General features: G+C 38.2%; 2 protein-coding genes across 2 annotated transcripts in view; both read right to left on the minus strand.

Annotated features, from left to right (window-relative positions):
• LOC126757034 (stomatin-like protein 2, mitochondrial) overlaps positions 1 to 18530 on the minus strand; it is a 385292-nt gene that overhangs the window by 332325 nt on the left and 34437 nt on the right. The gene's annotated exons all lie outside the window — the stretch shown is intronic.
• The window catches only part of LOC126755838 (uncharacterized), an 84034-nt gene that overhangs the window by 4345 nt on the left and 61159 nt on the right, over positions 1 to 18530 (minus strand). The window lies entirely within an intron of this gene.

Genomic DNA, 18530 nt, shown 5'->3' on the forward strand with positions numbered 1-18530 from the left:
GAAGCAGTCTGTCTTTAGCTAGTAACTAGACCCAACTAGGACATACTGAACGTTAACTGGAACTTTGCAGCATCGCTTAAAATGACCGTCTACGAGAGTTCATCAAAAACAGAAGAAATATGGCAACCAATATCAAGAAAATATTTTTCAACCAACCCCAACTGTAAATGATTTCGAGTTCGTAGAAATTTATTAGTTTTTTAGAATTTTTTTTTCAACCTAAACTGGTTTTTTGGATAGTGGGCATTAAATGCACGCAAGCCTCCAATGAAATTAGTGAATTTTACGGAGACGATGGTGTATCAGTTCGTGTAGCACAACAATGATTCGCTCACTTCCATTCTGCAAATTTCGATGTGAAAGATGCACCTCGCTCTGGTCGACCTATCGTTGAAAAAGCCGATAAAATTATGGAAAAGATTGATCAGGGCCATCACATAAGCAGCCATGACATCGTTAAGAAACTTAGCATTCATCATCCAACGATTTTGAACTATTTAAAAAAGTCTGGCTACAAAGATAAGCTCGATGTTTGGGTACCACATGAATTGCCTGTGAAAAATTTAATGGACCGAATTAACATCTGCGATTCTTTGCTGAAACGAAATAAAATCGAACCATTTCTGAAGCGAATAGTAGCAGGAGACAAAAAGTGGATCAAATACGACAATAATGTGCGAAAAAGATCATGATCCAAGCGTAGTGAAGCTCAACAAATGGTCGCAAAGCCAGGATTGCGCCTCGAAAGGTTGTACTGAGTGTTTGGTGGGATTGGAAAGGAATCATTCACTATGAGCAGCTCCAGCCTGATCGAACGATTGACTCTACATTTTACTGTCAACAACTTATGAGATTGAAGCAAGAAATTGAAAAAAACGGCTTCGCCTTCCATCAGAACAACGCTAGACCACACACATCTTTGATGACTCGGCAAAAACTGGGAGAGCTTGGCTGGGAAGTTTTGATGCATCCACCATATAGCCTTAACCTAGCACCATCGGATTAACATTTGTTTTGGTCAATGCAGAACTCCCTTAATGGAGTAAAGTTGGCTTCAAGAGAAGCCTGTGGAAATTACTTGTCGCAGTTTTTCGCCGAGAAACCAGAAAAGTTTTACACTGATGGAATAATGTCTCTAGCGGAAATATGGCAAAAAGTGGTCGACCAAATACATATTTGGTTTATTATAAATATAAAAAAATAAGTTGAAGGTTGATTAGAATTACGAAAAGACTTTTTCGACTACCAATATTTAAAATACAAATCTTTTCCATGAAGTAAATCTCTGGCAAAGTAAAATTTTCCATTTGTAAACTCTATTTTTCGAAATCGCAGTAGGGAAGCCTTTTAATATATTATATACATGCCCATGCACAGAGGAATATATATTTACTTCAGATGTATTTGTATACTATATATGTAGTTATAGAGATGTGATTTTTATATAAACAATTTTGAGTTGCTTTGATGTCACTATCTCTCAACTAAACAATTAATGTCCCCACAGATATATCAGCGATGGTATGTTTGGCTGTAAATATATTTCAAATATTTCATTTTGTAATTTCGGCAGGTTTTGACATGGCATTTGACACTCGCAACTTGATTTGTGCATTTCGAAAATATTTTTTGTGCATAAATTTCTAATAGAGGAAGCGAGTTTCGAAAGCACGCGTGATTTATTGCAGATTTTTGATTGTGACATAAATTGGTTAAGTTTTTTATTAGTTTATGTTGAAATAATTAAATGCAGATAACGGTATCAAGTTTTCTGATTCAAGTGCACTTTGAATGTAAATATATTACGTAATATATAATATGAACCTATTTTATTACAATTTTATTTTGATTCCAATTGCTTCGGCGGCTCTTGAACTGGTACTAAACTTGCCACCTATAGACCTCTTCGCTGAAAACTGCGCAGAAAAATCGGCGAGACGGCTACTGGCTGTAGAAGAATTTACATATAGAACCTTCGGGCATATTTGGTGTATAATGGCGGTGTAGCAAACACCGACTACATGATCACACTTTTCAACTGTGAAAGAAGTTTCAAAGTAAACATAGAAAAAAATGGCTTGAAAATGGACGATGAAGTTGGTGCGGGAATATATTGTCCAGAGTTAGGTATAAGGCAGCCTTTTAAGTTGCTGGACCACCGCAGTATATTTCAAGCTGAGGTCTTCGCTATTGCGAAAGTCGCGGAGTTGGCCTGTAATACATCTGCAGGTAATTCCAGAGTCAACATCTTCGTAAAACCTGACACATGCCTGCAGAATGTTGCTGACATATCGAGAAAACTGCAGGAAATCTAAAGGAAACAATGGAACATCTCTTTTGGAATTGTCCCGCATTAGCAAGACTGCGCTGTAAACATCTGGGGTCCCCATGTTATGATACGCTAGAGTAGGTATAGATAGTAGGGTCACAGAGTCTGTTAAAATTCGCGTCAAGCGCAGACATCCTAATGGATCACTCCTTATGGACGTAGTAATTTAACTCCATCTGGACCATAACTGGTTTAACCGTGGCCCATTGGCCTACAAGATTAACCTAATCTAACCTAGTTGCTTGGAATATAAATAAAGTCTTATGTAAATTGTATAGCTAAATAAGAAGAAAATCGCACGACTAGGTTTGTCAGGTTTGTTTTCACGAAAATCAGGTATTCGCAACATGACCCTGCATGTGTCTAACGGCTTTCAGTTCAGCAGTAGTACGTAGGTTACCTTTTATATTTCGAATTTGGCAACCCCAGCGTTGCAATCTGACAACTGACAACTTTATCGTAAAGTTTGACGTTTTCGATTTGATGCGCACTCGGAACGTTGTGTTGTTTACAGTAACTTGAAATATTCATCTCGGCCAAAAAATGGGATTAAATCGCCAAAATTGTTTTTTACAACTTTCGACATGGATTAAGTGAGCAACAATGCATCGATGAACTTAATTCAATGTTTGGCGAAGAAGGTACATTAAAGATCAGTATTTATCGACGGTATGGTGAATTCAGTCGAGGTCGAGGTAGAAGGCGAAGATCACTTCAATACAGATTTCGTGGAGGTCGTCCAGAATCAGTACTGGTTCCGCAAACTATTAATAATGTGCTCAAACTAATGTTACCAGATCGTCATGTGACCTATCGTGAGATTGAGACAACTATAGGCATTAGTGGGATCAGCATACATTCAATATTGCATGGACACTAAACTATAAAAAATCTTTGTTCACGTGTGTGAACTGAGCAGTATCCAACAAAAGTTGTTCGCGCACGAAGCACGAAGCGATTTTCGATGACTAAAATTTTTTTTTGTTTTCTAATACCGAAATATAAATGGCAACCTATGGAGCATACAGCGTTTCTCAGCAGTAGTGTCAAAATTGAAGGTATGCTACGGAAATTTCATGGTTTGGGATATTTTGAAGTTCCTCCGAAGTAAATTTTGTGGTACTACAATGCCGTCAAGTATTAAGAGCATTTGAAGAGGTACCGATCGGCACTGCCGGTGAAATATGTGTGTAAGTAAAATTAGAGAAACAAAGCATAGCGGGAGAAATCATATCGCTGATCAGCACTATGAAAATGCCACGCTGTTTTCAGTATCAATTGGCAATGTGGAACGGTCACTCTAACCACTTTAGTGCCGGAGTTTGAGTCCCGTGCTCGGTTACAATGAAACTTCACATTGAACTGACAAAATGTCAGTTCATCCCGCACTCGGGTATTAAACCACAACCATCACGATACTTCTCAAAGAGCCGTAGCGCATGAGTAGGCTTAAGTAAACTGCAGGAGCTTCTGCCTCCCTGCCTCCATACTGATCTGGACTGGTGACCAGGAGTTGAACATTAAACGCATGTTACACGCCCACTAATAACACAAGAAGCTAACCCTAATCCTCAGTTAAAAGCTTTCGCCGCCTGAAAAACTCACACGCAAAATACCAAACGACCCTAAATGTTTGGCATTCCGACTAGTGGAGGTCACACTTACTTCTAAGAGTCCATCTGTGCAACTATTCCCCATACCTAGAGATTTCTAATGTTCGAGTGCATCGTGCATTCCGCAATAACGTGCCTCTAATCTTCACAACACAAACCCCATGCCCAGTAAACAGAAAAACCAAACACAGATGTCAACACCCACATATAACCACCAATTATTACAATTTATTTTTTTACCGCCCGCTCTAAATCTGACCGCGATCGACCTTCAACCAGAAAAATAAGGTCGTCCACATTCTCGCCATATTTGCAGAAGTGACTAAGCAGAGAGTCGATCAGGAGATTCCATATACTTTTATGGACCGCAGATGGATCCATACAGTTGGCCACGAACCACTGCTATCTCCACATTTCCATTCATGCTAATTTTTCTGTCCGAAAAGTAACTTCGCCAAGAGTTTCCTAAATCCATAGTGCTTATCCGTTCCATTATAACACTTTCCAGTACTTTTTCAATTACTGGCAGTAGACTGATGCCCCAATAAGAACGAGCGTTCTCTCCTGATTTTATCAAGAAACTTCAGCAGAGGAACCACCTCTGCACTTTGCCACTCGCGGGAAAAATATCCACGCCATGGATATGACGCACAGATCTCCTGTCAGTTTATTTACAATGCGTTAAACCTTCCAAGCAATACTGTCGAAAAAAAAACTAATATGCAATGTTAAGAAGGCTGATCCCATGTTAATTAACACAGACTGCGGTATCTCTCTTCTTGTTGAGAGGACATAGTACACTCTTTCTCCAATCATTGGGCATGTATGTATGTATATCATTTGACCAAATTATGCTTAGCTGCTAGAAAAGCACTTGTTCCTTTCCAGCTTCTAGCCATGGGCTTTAAACAGCTGAGCTGTCGATTGCTGGGACGACGGTAGAATGCTGATATAGGTTCTTTTTTATCCGCTGCATCCATTTAGCAGTTTCGAAAAATGTTCCCTCAAATTTTCGAGTGTTCTTTGGGTGTTTGTTATTAGGTTTTCACCAGAGTATCCAGATAAGAGAAGATAATGGCTTCACAAAAGACTGTCTTTATCAAATCAATTGTGATCTCTATTTTAGGTCAAGGTTTTAACTATTTCACTTAACAACTTTTAAATTAAAAAATGTTCAAAAATAGTATCTTGATAAGCGAGATAAATTTATAACAACGCGTTCAGTTTTTTTTTTTTTGGCCAAGTGGTAAGTCGGCCTCAGATGTACGAGGAAGGGCTTCTTTTAAGTAACTAACTATTGAAAAAGGCAACTTCACGTTTCATTTTCTCGAGTGATGAGTATCGGCAACATAGGTAGTTCTTTCAAAGTAATAATTCACCTTATGAAAAACTCTATACGCTTCAAGTTCACATAAATGCCAACAAACACTCACTCATATATTTTTTTCATTTTATTGCAGCAGAAAGCAGAAAATTATACCTTTTCATATTTTCTGAGAAATCACCTCTGGTTACCCAGCCACTTGTCACTTCTAATCAAATTTTGTGCACTTTGTCGGCATTTCTCTCAGATTTTGCCACCGTCTAGCACCTTTGCAATGATATTTTGATTTTATTGATTTATTGCTTGACAAATAGGCATAGAAAGTGTCAAGAAAGCCGCAAAAACTCGCAAACGGGCAATCACAACAATGCTCAGCACTGCTTGTCCTCCCCTCCTCCACGAAAAATGTGTAGAAAGAGAGCTGCATAAATAAGCGCCCGGTTACTATTGGCAATTCAGTGGAGAGTTGGTTTTTGTGTCCTCTGTGACTTGCCAGAAAAGAAGTTCATTACTCCGGCGGGCTTCATGGTGTGACAATGTAATTCGAAAAAAGAAATGAACACAGTGTTGCACTCGATGAAGTTATTGTTGCTGATTAGTTTAGTAATCAATCACTGTTTGTGTAAAATCGAACTGTGGTGTTTCTTCGTTTGTGTGAAGAAAGAAGTGGCAGGCAATAAAGAGTGAGCCAGCCTGTTTGTATTCCAGGGTGTGTAGTCTTCTATTTGCCTTTTTGGTACAAGTGTTTTCCTCTGCACGTTTGGGAGAAAGTTTGATGCTATGCATAGTCTTCAGTTAGAACTATTACTAAGTTAATTGATGCTCTAACAAAGTACACTCACAATATGAGGGAAGGATGTTTAATGGACTCATGGCGCGTTCCGTGGGTGGATATCAGGTTCGAAATCAGAAAAAAAGCAACTGACGAATACGGTGGTTGAGCGATCACTCTAGTTTCGTGTTTGGCTGAAGAGTCGGTCACAATTATTCTAGAATGTGAGCACGCATTATCGTGTTGAAATATACATGGTAGTTTTCAACGAGTTGAAGAGAGAAGCTGGACCTTTTTTTACATATATAGGAAAAAAACAGAAGTCGAAATGGGTGAGTACGAAGAGTTTGACAAACTAGTCGACATATGTATATAATGTATGTATGTAATATAATGTAATGTATGCATCAGCTTCTTTTTAGAATATGGTTCGACGAAAGCATGCCCGATGATTGAAATTTAAGTGTACTCTGCCCAATCCACAAAAAGGGAGACCCAACAATCTGCGCCAACTACCGTGGAATAAGCCTCCTCAACCTCGCGTATAAGGTTCTATCGAGCGTATAGTGTGAAAGATTAAAGGCCACAGTCAACAAACTAATTGGACTTTATCAGTGTGACTGTGGCGAGGTTTCAGACAAGGCGACTCCCTTTCGTGTGACTTCTTCAATCTACTACTGGAGAAAATAATTCGAGTTGCTGATATAAATAGAGAATGTACTACCTTCTATAAGAGCGTAATAATAAAAAGCTTTCAGTGAAGGCAGATCAACTTCGTTGAACAAGAGTTATGATTCCAAATCACTAAGCCACCGTAAATGAACACGTCTATAACTGGGAAGCTGCTACTAGCGAAATTCCTTTCCCATTTCAGATATAACCTTGCTCCCTTGTTGCTAAACTATATCGAATATGCATCTCCATTAATGCATTTGTCATTTTCGCACTCTTTTCGCCGCGCCCCTCTATCAATTACCGTTATCTTGCCCAGCAATAATCAACACGACTCACTGAATAACTGAAAATATCCTTTACATTTGCTGTTTGCATAGTAAACGGTTTTTTATGCACACACTTGACATTGCTGTTATTGTTGTTTTCTATACAACTGCAAGCACTGGCGCTGCTGGTACCATAACCAAAGGCGGCTCATGCACTCACACTTTTGAGCTGGCTTTGCCACTGCCATTTCCGTTTCCGTATCTGTTTCTTGTTGACATTGACTTTGCGCGCTGATAACGAACTTTAGCCACACAAACACCCGCTACACACAGGAAGCGTAGTTGGTGATCAGAAAGGATATGTTCTTGCAATTTTTTTCTTGCCCGTTAACTATGCTTGAGAGCTCCGAAGTGGATGCTCGGTCCAATGCACGCCTTTGTAGTTCCTTGCACTGTGGAAACATACTTTTATTTATTCCTTTTTAATGTGCTATTTGGATATTAATTCTTGCTTTATTTTTTCCCCCTTGTGTTTGTGTGTTGATACTTACTACAGTGGTGTGCAAAATGAGCAAAAATTAGAGCAGGCATTGCGGCAATTTCGGTTTAAGATATAAGCGAGCGTCGCTTGATAGATCAGTGCGCTTTGACATTTGCTAAATATATTTAGAGGAGTAATATAATTCTCCGCTCAAACGCCTCAATGCTGTCAAAATTACTGCGATATTCATTGTAATAGTTTCTGATAGTTGAAAACATCTTATTTTTTGACGAAGCCTCTCTTTTTTCTGAGACACTGAACTATTGGGATCATATGTACATAGATCAAGTGGAGAAATTTCTCTCAGCGTCTTTCACTTCAGAGTAGGCAGAAACGATTCTTTTACATATGGCTGAAGCAGCTGACGTCTTTCGGTCTTAGACCAATTATCCGCTGGGTAGCCAAAAAACCATGCATTTGAAAACGAGCTAAAGGCGAACAATCCCTCTCAGGGGTGTGCGCTAGGCTTAAAAAAATCCTCCAATGAAAAGTAAACGGCTGCCTCGAATGAGAGATCCCCTTTTCGATGACGACCATGGCAAAGGAAATAAGGACTACGATTTGAGGGTATGCACCTGGAATGTCCGGTTCCTTAATTGGGAAGGTGCTCTGCCCAGCTAGTTGATGTACTCGTGAAAATAAAGATTGGCATCATAGCCGTCCAAGAAATGCGATGGACGGGACAAGGACTGAGGCGAGTAGGTCCTTGTGTCATTTACTATAGTGGTCACATAAAAGAGCGCAAATTCGGTGTGGGATTCGGGATGAGAGACAGACTTCGTAGCCGAGTCCTGGCATTAACCCCGGAGAATGGACGTCTAGCCATAATCCGCATAAAAAAGAAGTTCTTTAACATATCGCTGATTTGCGCCCACGGCCAAACAGTCGTCACACTCGACTTGAATCCCACGACACTTTTGACAGTCATAACTTCGAAGTCGTAGATAATTTCGTTTATCTTGGAACCAGTATTAACACTAACAACAACGTCAATCTCGAAATCCAACGCAGAATATACTTTGCCAACAGGTGCTGCGGCTACGCTGGCTAGCTCACCTCGCTGGCTATGTCATACCCGCCGGGGGTAGCAGAGTAAGAGGAAGACCTCCACTCCGTAGTCAAGAAGAGTTGGAGAAGGACCTGGCCACACTTATAATCTCCAAATGGCGCCAAGCAGCAAATAGAAAGATCGACAGCTGAACGAACGCTGTTGTAAACTTGCGAACTATATAAAGAAGAAGAAGAGAATGTGTAAGTTGCCGTGCCATACATAGACCCACTGGCCTGTGCTAATGTCAGATTGTGGTCACGTCAACGATTTTTGCTGAGTATAATTAGGGACTTCATATCAATTTTGACACTTTATCTCGTCGCTTGAACTGCGAAGCTGCTAGATTTGTAGGACGTGTTCTAGATAAGTCTGTACATAGGAGATGCTCCAGCGTCTCTATCATGGCTATTTCCCTCCACTTTCTGCATGCATCGTCGTTACTAATGCAAATCCATCCATTTCGAGACCGTGTGTGTAAAAAGCATGCGACTTTTTCTTTGCGGCTCTTGCATGTGATTTTGGCTACCCTGCATGCCCTTAATGCTCTCCATCTCACCCTGATCCGTGAGTCTGACCTTTCGGAAATGTCTTTGTTTATCGTTTTTAGCGACTTACGTATTTCCTGTACTGGTTTGGTTGAAGGACGGATGGCACTTTTGTCAATCTCATCGGCTAGAACCCAATTTATAGTATATGCAGACGCTTTCCGGCAGCTACTAAATTTATTGTATTCCTGTTTTTAAGAACATTCTCTGCCGCAAAGAGTTGTGAAATATTGCCTTAATTGCCACCTAGCTGTCGAAATATATACATATTATATTGGCATATTCAGCTAGTTACATATGAGTGACTGTCATGACTAGAGTTTGTCGTCCGACAAAATTATGGGTTTATCTGCGCACCAAGGTGTCTTTTTCTACTCAAGGTAGCTTTAAGATTTATTCTTTCCAAGAACTGTCCTTCGAAACGAGATTTATTTCGGCGCCAATTACCGTCAGGTCAAGTGTTGAGGTCTTATATAAAGATCATCTTGCCATGTGCAGTTCGAAACTGGCTTTTCATAAAAATCTATAATATATACCGAATTTTAATTTTTTACTCCTGACCTTTACTGTAGTAATTTAGAATATTACCAGAAAGAATATGAGCAAAATAAATTTTTTCTGTTATTAAATTATGAGCAATCTCTGGGTGTTTTTATACTGAACTCCCGGAGGTATTTTATTTAACCGGTGATCCAACGAGAGATACTTTCTTGAAAAGTTCTGCGAAGATCCGACGTTTTCTGGCACAATAGGTATGTAAACAATAAAAAGAGCTGTCATATCATTTAGAAAACACAACGCTATGGGTGCTCAGTCCATATTTCTTCAAAAATGATGCCGATGAGAATGTAACCGTCAATGGCGACCGTTATTGCGCCTTGATAACCGATTATTTGATGCCTGAAATTGAAGCTTGTGATCTCGGCGACATTTGGTTTGAACAAGACGGCGCCACTTTCTACACCACACATTGCATCAAGAATGAATTTATTGAAAGAAAACTTCGGTGAGCAGATAAATTCTCGTTTTGTACCATTTTGAGTCGATGAAAATTGGTTCCAACGGTTGGACCCTCTGAGACGTAGCTGCCAACATTTGAATGTGCTAATCTTCAAAAAATAAATGACAAAGTACGTTCTTTCGAATGATAATAAACCTTCCGCATTAATTTTGAAGCCTCTGTGTTTTTTCTTCAATACAGTAGAGAACCACGATGGATGAGTGTTGCCAGATTTCTTAATATAATACGTGTTCTTATTGTGTGAGTATGTCAACTTTACATACTTAACTTGGTGAATTCAAAGTCGATTTGAGAAGCTTAATTAAAAAGTGGGGTGTAATTTGCTTAGAGTATTATGTGGAAGTATAATAAAAAAGTCTATTCTAATTCTAAGAAATAAAAACGGAACACTTTTTGACAAGAAAATTAAATTCAACTGATCACTGTTTTACCAAACCACACTCCTTCTTGACTGGCATTGCAGCGAGTTTTTCTTTTTGAAAATTGTGCATTTTTTCATTTTATTTTTCGTCCACATTTCTCTGCTCATTCGCAGTTGTCCTGTCACCGCTGTTGCTGATTTGCAGATAAAGTGTGAAACGTTTTTCAATATCGAACGTGATGTTATTTATTTTCGTAGCTATTCGTAAATACCTTTTCATAAGCTAGACGGCGTCAATATGTGCAATTCATTGCCATGAAAACAGCGCCTCCATTCTCGTGTCTCATCTCTGGTATTCGTAGCTAGTTGTGACATCTTCATCAAGCCGCACACACACTCTCTTTCCCACTCACTCAGTTTCGACTATTTTAGTTTTGTTTTCTTGTTTCATTTTTATCCTGGTTGCATCACGCCTGTCATTGTTAACAGTTTTAGTCCTCGATAACGGCTTTGTTGTTATTTAATGTTTCGTTGTTGTATTTCAAAAAAAAAAAAAAAACTATTCTTGCAATTTATATGTCATTGCTACACCTGCAATTCTTTGCTGTGATTTCCAGAATGTTTCCATTGTTGTTGCATGTTGCATACATTGTGAGTAGTAAATGAAAATAAATGGTACAAGAACATCTCTTATTGCTAAACTAATGAAAGAAGTTCCAACAACAATAATTGCAACCTGTTTATTTGCTGTCAGGATGAGCTCGTCTTTTAAATTTTCTATACAAACATATATATTCATGGGTGAGTGTGTGAAAACGTCGTAGGGGTCACATGTTATGAGGATAACTTTTAGTATAGCTCAGGAGAGTGAGTAAGATCAAATCTGATTATGATGATGATGATTGATTAACAGAGGAAAAAAACTTAGCTTTATTAAAAAGATAAGGGTTTGCTGCAATGTGTTAAGAATAATTTCAGCAAGTGGTCGGAATAAATTCCAACTGAGAGCCATAATTTTGGACCAGATTTCAGCATTGGGGCCGTATGTCAGTCAGCAATAATGGGCCGAATATTCTCTTCCAAGGCATCAATCGTCTCGGGTTTATCTGTCTGGCCAACCGACTTCTCATAACTCTACCAAAAATAGTACAGCGATGTTAAATCTTACCATCTTGGACCACGATATAAACACACGACACTAGATAATGCGCTCACCAAAATGTTTACTTCAATAGGAGTATTGTTTTCTAGACTTTATGGCTTGTAGCGCCGTCTTGTTATAACCAAAAGTTGTCTACATAACCATCCTCCAATACAGGCACGAAAAAGTCATTAATATAGTGTTCCCCGTTGGCTGTAATATTATGACAGGCTTCATTTTTTAAAGAAATGGGAACAAAATTTTCCAGCTCTAATTGTTGCGGGCAATGGCGGATGGTTTCATTCTTTCGATACTTTGCTCCACAGCAGCAATAGCGCACTTTTGGAGTCTGTAGACTAACCCATAGTTTCTGGAACTACCGACCTTGTTGAGCGAGCACGTCGACCGAATATTCGCGCGAACCAAACCATTTTATTGGTAATAAAGTTGCAAAAGTTTGTTCTGGAGTAGGTTTGTTATAATGAAATGGCAAACTAAACTGAATATAAATCATGTAAGAGTTGACAAAAAGCCCAACTCTGAAAGAAATTGAAAATCACACTTCTAAAAAAATCCGTTATTACCTGCTAAGGCAACCATTTTAACGATGTCATACTAACGACGCATGGAGCCCTCAAAGCGATTGGCATGAACTCTTTTTCAGTTAAACACTTTTTTTATGACAGGTTCTCAAGAATCAAGCTTATTCTTTATATTTGTTGATAGGCTTATTTAATCAAAACTAGTTTTCAACAATGTTGGTAAAAGTATTGTTGGATGATAACGTATCGGATGGCAAAGAGAAGGCAAAGTTTTCGTACAATTGCAGAATTCAGAAATAAATGCGATTTAAAAAGATAACGCAAATTCTGCGGAAGAAACTAGATTGAAAATTCGTTAAGATGTACGTAATAAAAGGATTCTACAAGCTGCCTGCTATATCCGAGACAAAAATCTTCAATAACCATAAGATAAGATGCGCACCAACGATTTTAAATAACGATTTTCTGATACTCTCTTTTGATAGGTAGCCACAATTACATACCTTCGAATTAGTAAAAGGAAACCGCATGTTATCTTGAAAAAATAACCGAACGGCCAATCTTTATTATAATTTGCATGTTATGTTTTTAAGGAGTTTGAAACTTTAACTCTGTTTAGGAGGCAGTGATTAGAAGCTTTTAAAAAATTTTCTTTGCCCAGATGAAAAAGTTTCAGCATTGAATGCGTATAAGACGACCCATAATGAAGTATAAAGCTCTATGAGCTACTTCATTAGTGTCCTCAAATATTGCTTTAAAAAGTTTGACAAATATTTCTACTAAATAAAATTAGAGGCTTTAAAATTTGCGTGTATATTTCTGAAGTGCAATGTTTTTTTATAAATTTCAGCTATACCGGTAGATCAACATTATTTTTCTCCCCCCTATCACTAATAAAAAAATCTCTCTATTTAATCTTTGTACGTCTGGTTACTTTGCTAGAATATTTAACTAATAATGATCTGATTCTTTGTGAATTTTCCATGGCCGAATACAAAAAATTAGATTTGTCAATTCTTAATGAAAATTTACTGTAATTTATTGGTATTTACTGACTTAGCAATTTAGCTAAATTAGGCGAAATTTTTAACTGATTGCAGTAATTTTTGATAAAAAGTTCTGATCTGCAATGCCGTAAACATATTCTGGTTAAATAATTGTCGATCGATTTCATTCAATTAAGTTATGTAAGAAATATTGGGCTAGTGGAACGAAGTGATCAATTTCGCCAATTCCCGAAAATTTTCCGTGGCCTCACACATACCTAGATGGAGGTTCTAGAATTAAATCCATTCGAATTGTCGGTAGCTCTAAACTTCGAAAGGTGCGTGAATAAATTTGACATCTCTCGGTTAATTAGTTTGTGAACTTGAGTGAATAAACTTTTGCTATTGTGAAATAATTCTATAAGAAGGAATGTAGCGTTTTGATAAAATATTTTTAAAGGGAAAAATTCAGCTCAAGCAAAAGATTGGCTTGATGACGAGACTGCGGACACTGCAATGATTTTTAGCCATGTTTAGACATGATAAAATGAGCACAGAAGACTATGAACGCAGGGGACGTTTTAAAGACCGACAAAAAACATCAGAAAAATCCACAAAAAAAAAATTGAATAAAGTGAAGTTGTTCGAGATAGCAAGCATTTCAAGGATATCAACTGACATCGTGTAAGCATATGGTTCACGAATATTTGTATATGAGAAAGTTCAATGCAAAGTGGCAGCCGCGTGAGCTCACTTTTGGCGAATAGCAGTATTTATAGATGTTCAAGCACAATAAACTCGATTTTTGCATCGATATATGACAATGGATGAAACGACTGTCATCCAAGTGGGCTATACAAGTTGAAACCGCTCCAAAGCGTGGAAAAACACATCAGTCGGTTAGCAAGGTAATTGTGACTGTATTTTGGGATGCGCATGGAATAATTTTTGTTTACTACATTGAAAAAATGAATGACTATCAACGACTGTTACATAGCGTTATTGGAACGTTTGAACGACGAATTCGCCGATAAACGACAACATTTGAAGATAAATAAAGTGCGCTTTCACCAAGATAACGTACCGTGTTACATGTCAAGAAAAAGGGATGACAAAAATCCATGAATTTGGTTCGAGTTGCTTCAGCTTCCTCCGTATTCTCCTTACCAAACCCAAACCCAAAGTAACTATTTCTTGTTCTCAAATCTCAAAAGAATGATCGGAAGAAATTTTCGTCGGATGAATAGGTGATCGCCGAAACTGAGGCGAGCAGGGTTCAATTGCAAACATTTATCAAATCAAATTGGTTTAGTAACATATTGCCATTGAATTTGGTGGAATATCTCATCGGACGCCACAAACTGCCGTTATAGATAGGAGCAAGAAGAAAGACAGAAGTCCGAATATGCGGTATGTGGGAAACCGATTTAGTGTATTTTTAATAAAAGAATGAAAAACACGTAAATTTTGGTTGCACCGAAGCAAAAATAGCCGTCACAAAAACAAAGGTTCCTTACAAGAGCTTGATTTAAATCAATTAGTTCTTATGGCAGTTATATATGTACCCGGAAATTTGAAATAAAACACAAACAACTTATCAGTCATCTAAATTTATTATATCCCCTTCAAAATAGGGCTCTTCTGAGGCAGTGCACTTCTTCCAACGAACAATCCAATCATCGAAACACTTTTTAAGCTATATTCCGGGATGTCCTTCAGTTCTCGTCACATGGAGCCATATCTGGAGAGTACGGTGGTTGTTCGATGATATTTGTTGAATTTTTGTTCAAAAACTCGTTCAAAATTATCGCTTTGTGAGCTTGTGCATTATCGTGGTGCAAAATCCAACTGTTGTTCTGCCACAAATCTGATCTTTTGCGACGAACATTCTCTCTCAAACGCTTCATAACGCCAAGATAATATTCTTCATTGACTGTTTTGCCCTCCGGTAAGAATTCCGAATGAACAACACCACGAATATCGAAGAAAACGGTCAGCATCACCTCGATTTCTTCAGTTGAAGAGGTCAAAGGCCGTTCTGAACGTGGCAAATCGTTCACTTCTTCTCGCCCCTCTTTGAACGATTTATACCAATCGTAAACTTGAGTTTTCGACATGGTTGAATGAACAAATGTTTTTTTTTTCGAAATTTCCAACGTTTTGGCATAAGAAATTTCGTTTGAAACACAAAATTTCACACAAACTCTTTGTTCAATATTTTTATCCATAGTAAAAATCGCAACTCACACAAACGGTTGACTTGTTCCTAATGACGCCGTAAACAAACTAAATGACACATAGCAATAAAAATTGACAGAATAGTGGCTGACAGTTGTGCCAACCGGGGGAAAAAATTATGAAATATTCTCAGCGGGAAAATTTAAAATGAGAATTTCCGGGTACTAATTTGACAGAATGTATGCTACAGTGGCGGTTCCGACATCAGCGGTTCCGATAAAGCTGCTCAGTTATTATACCCTGAACAGGGTATGTTAAGTTTGTCACGAAGTTCGTAACACCCAGAAGGAAGCGTCGGAGACCCTATAAATTATATATATAAATGATCAGTATGTTGAGCTAAGTCGATTTCCGTCTGTATATATATGAGCTAGTCCCTCAGTTTTTAAGATATCGTTTTGAAATTTTGGAAACGTCATTTTCTCTTCAAGATTCTACTCATTTGTCGGAACTGCCGATATCGCACCACTATAACATATAGCTGCCATACAAACTGAACGATCGGAATCAAGGGCTTGTATGGAAAACTTTCACATTTGACGTGGTATCTTTACGAAATTTGACATGGATTACTGCTTAAGGTAATAATATAATCTCCGAAGAAATTGTTCAGATCGGATTTCTATAGCATATAGCTGCCATACAAACTGAACACATAGTTACTAACAGAAATGCACCAGTGAAGGGTGTATTAGCTTCGGTGCAGTCGAAGTTTGGCTAAATCGACTCAGCTCGTCACGCCGATCATTTAACGGGTGATCCACGAAGAGGTACTTTTATCAATAGCCTGTTTTAGCATGAGTCGCGACTAACTGCAATCATATTTTTGTTCAGTATTGATTGGCATTTCATCTTGAAAAGACTTCGCCAAGCATTTATTATTGAATAAATTCGACCGAAGAGATCACACACAGCAGCCGTAGCTGAAAGTGTACACGGAGGTCGTACAGAGTCTATTCGGCGCCATTCGGAGCAATTCTGACTGACGTATAAAACGACTCGGCGCATTTTCTGTGCAGATTTTAAAGCCTCAAAATACAGCTTGTGCAAGAACTGAAGCCGCTCGACCTTCCACAGCAAAATCGCTTCGATCTATGGGCTCTTGAAAAGTTCGATGAAGATCCGAAGTTTCCTGCTGGGCGTTACAAACGTCGTGGTAAACTTAATATATTATGTTCAGGGTATACAAATGTTTATGGATATAATTCAATCATCACTGAAAACAATTTAAAGCTATTGAGCATTGTCATTAGACACTTTCAACAGCTCTGCACACAAGCCTTTCACATTCTCGCCAAATGTAAGCAGAAACGAGTAACGAATGGCAGCGTTGCATAGTTTTAGGCTACTTCAAAACCCACAAGTACACTGTGAAAAATGAAAAATAAAAATTAAAAATCGCTTCACTAACAAAAACGTCTGAAAAACTTGCCTGAAGTGCGGTGTTTTGAGTATATAAAAATATTACTAACTGTAAATATTGTAAAAATATACAATATATACCGCACAACAACCACAAGTGATCTGCACTAAACAAATACGAGTGGAGAATTGACGAACCAACTACAACAGTTGTTGTATTTGTTATTCACAGCTATTTTGTGGCTATGAAGCCCCTTCACTGCTACTACAAGCAGAGCTTTGTAAAGCTTCGAAATAGCAAGCGCACACACACACGCACTCATGGAAGCACACACTGTGCGCTTTAACAAGTTTTGCGCCGCCACAAAAGCCAAATGTAAGCAAATAATAAATAACATTTTGTTACATAACCGGTTTGGCAGTGAACTCACAGTGGCAATAGCACTTGTGGCATGTGGCAAGTGGCAAGTGCATTTGTATATTTGCGTGTAATTTCAATGCTGTTGTTAAGTGCATGTGCGTGCGTGTGTGCGCATGTTGCACGTGGCGCGTTAACAAAGTTGTAACCTGTTGTTAACTTGCAATTGTTGTTGTTGTTTATGTGCTCCTCTAGTTAGTCTCATATTCTTCACCTGCACTGTTGTGCGTTAAAATATTATTACAGTAGTTATTTTCACTGTTATTGTTGTTGACTTATATTAATGATGTTTCTCTGTCGCAGTTATTATTATTGTTGTTGTTGTTGTTGCGCGTGTGCTACTCAGACATACTCAAAACAACCACGTTGAGTGCCCTCAAACCAATCAAACGGACGTTTCAAGGCAGACAAGCGGGCGCTGAGCGGCGGAGCGTGCAACAGGCCAGCAGGGCGGGAGGGCGGCGTACCGCTACAGACAGTGAGTGGCAACTCAGCAGACAGTTAGTTAGTTAGATGCGTAGTATTCACAAAAGTTGTTACGTTAGTTGCATGGACGGGCGGTTAGACAAATTGTTGCACTTGCTTTGTGTTGAAGGGTGTACGCTTGATGTCCGTCCAGCATATTTTTAGAGCAATTCACCGTTTGTTATGTAACGGTAACTATTTTTCCTAATTTTTTTTTGTTTCGTTATTATTTTATTCTCGTCTATTTTTCGTTGAGGGTATGGCTGGGATGTTTGCATTAACACTACTTTGTAACGGTAAATAACGAAGCTTCAAAAACACAAATTCTCGCACTTGAGCGGACGGCAAACAGCAAATAGCAAATAGAAAGCGTATAATAATAAATATGGAAAATGCAAATACAAAAAATGGTTAGGTTGAGCGCAATCATGCTGGGAACATATGAGCGCATTGTTGGAAAAAATAAATAAAATAAATTGAAATAAAAATAATTAAAATAAATGGAATAAGCGCCTGGCTTGTAAAGTTGGCAAATGAAGTGTGCTCTACAAAGATACTAGAAACTAATAAAAAATGAGAAAATAAAATAGAAAAATTACAATTTTTTTGCGGAAAAATATGTGAAGAGCTGAGCTCGTATGAAAATCTGAAGCCAAGCAAATATGAATGAAGTAAAAATAAAATGAAAAGTGCAGAATATTTCAACAAATACTAGAAGATTTTTTCAAACTAATTTTTTTCAAGTTATTTATGGATTATAATTAATGAAATATCTTTCTGTGCTGATATTGATGTGCACGCAAAATGGAAAATATGCAAAAAATAAGTTTAAGGATAACGCTGAACGTTAATTCCTTTATGTGATAAGCTAATTGCTGAA

The sequence above is a fragment of the Bactrocera neohumeralis genome, chromosome 4, assembly GCF_024586455.1.
Source record: "Bactrocera neohumeralis isolate Rockhampton chromosome 4, APGP_CSIRO_Bneo_wtdbg2-racon-allhic-juicebox.fasta_v2, whole genome shotgun sequence".
NCBI classification, from domain to species: Eukaryota; Metazoa; Arthropoda; class Insecta; order Diptera; family Tephritidae; genus Bactrocera; species Bactrocera neohumeralis.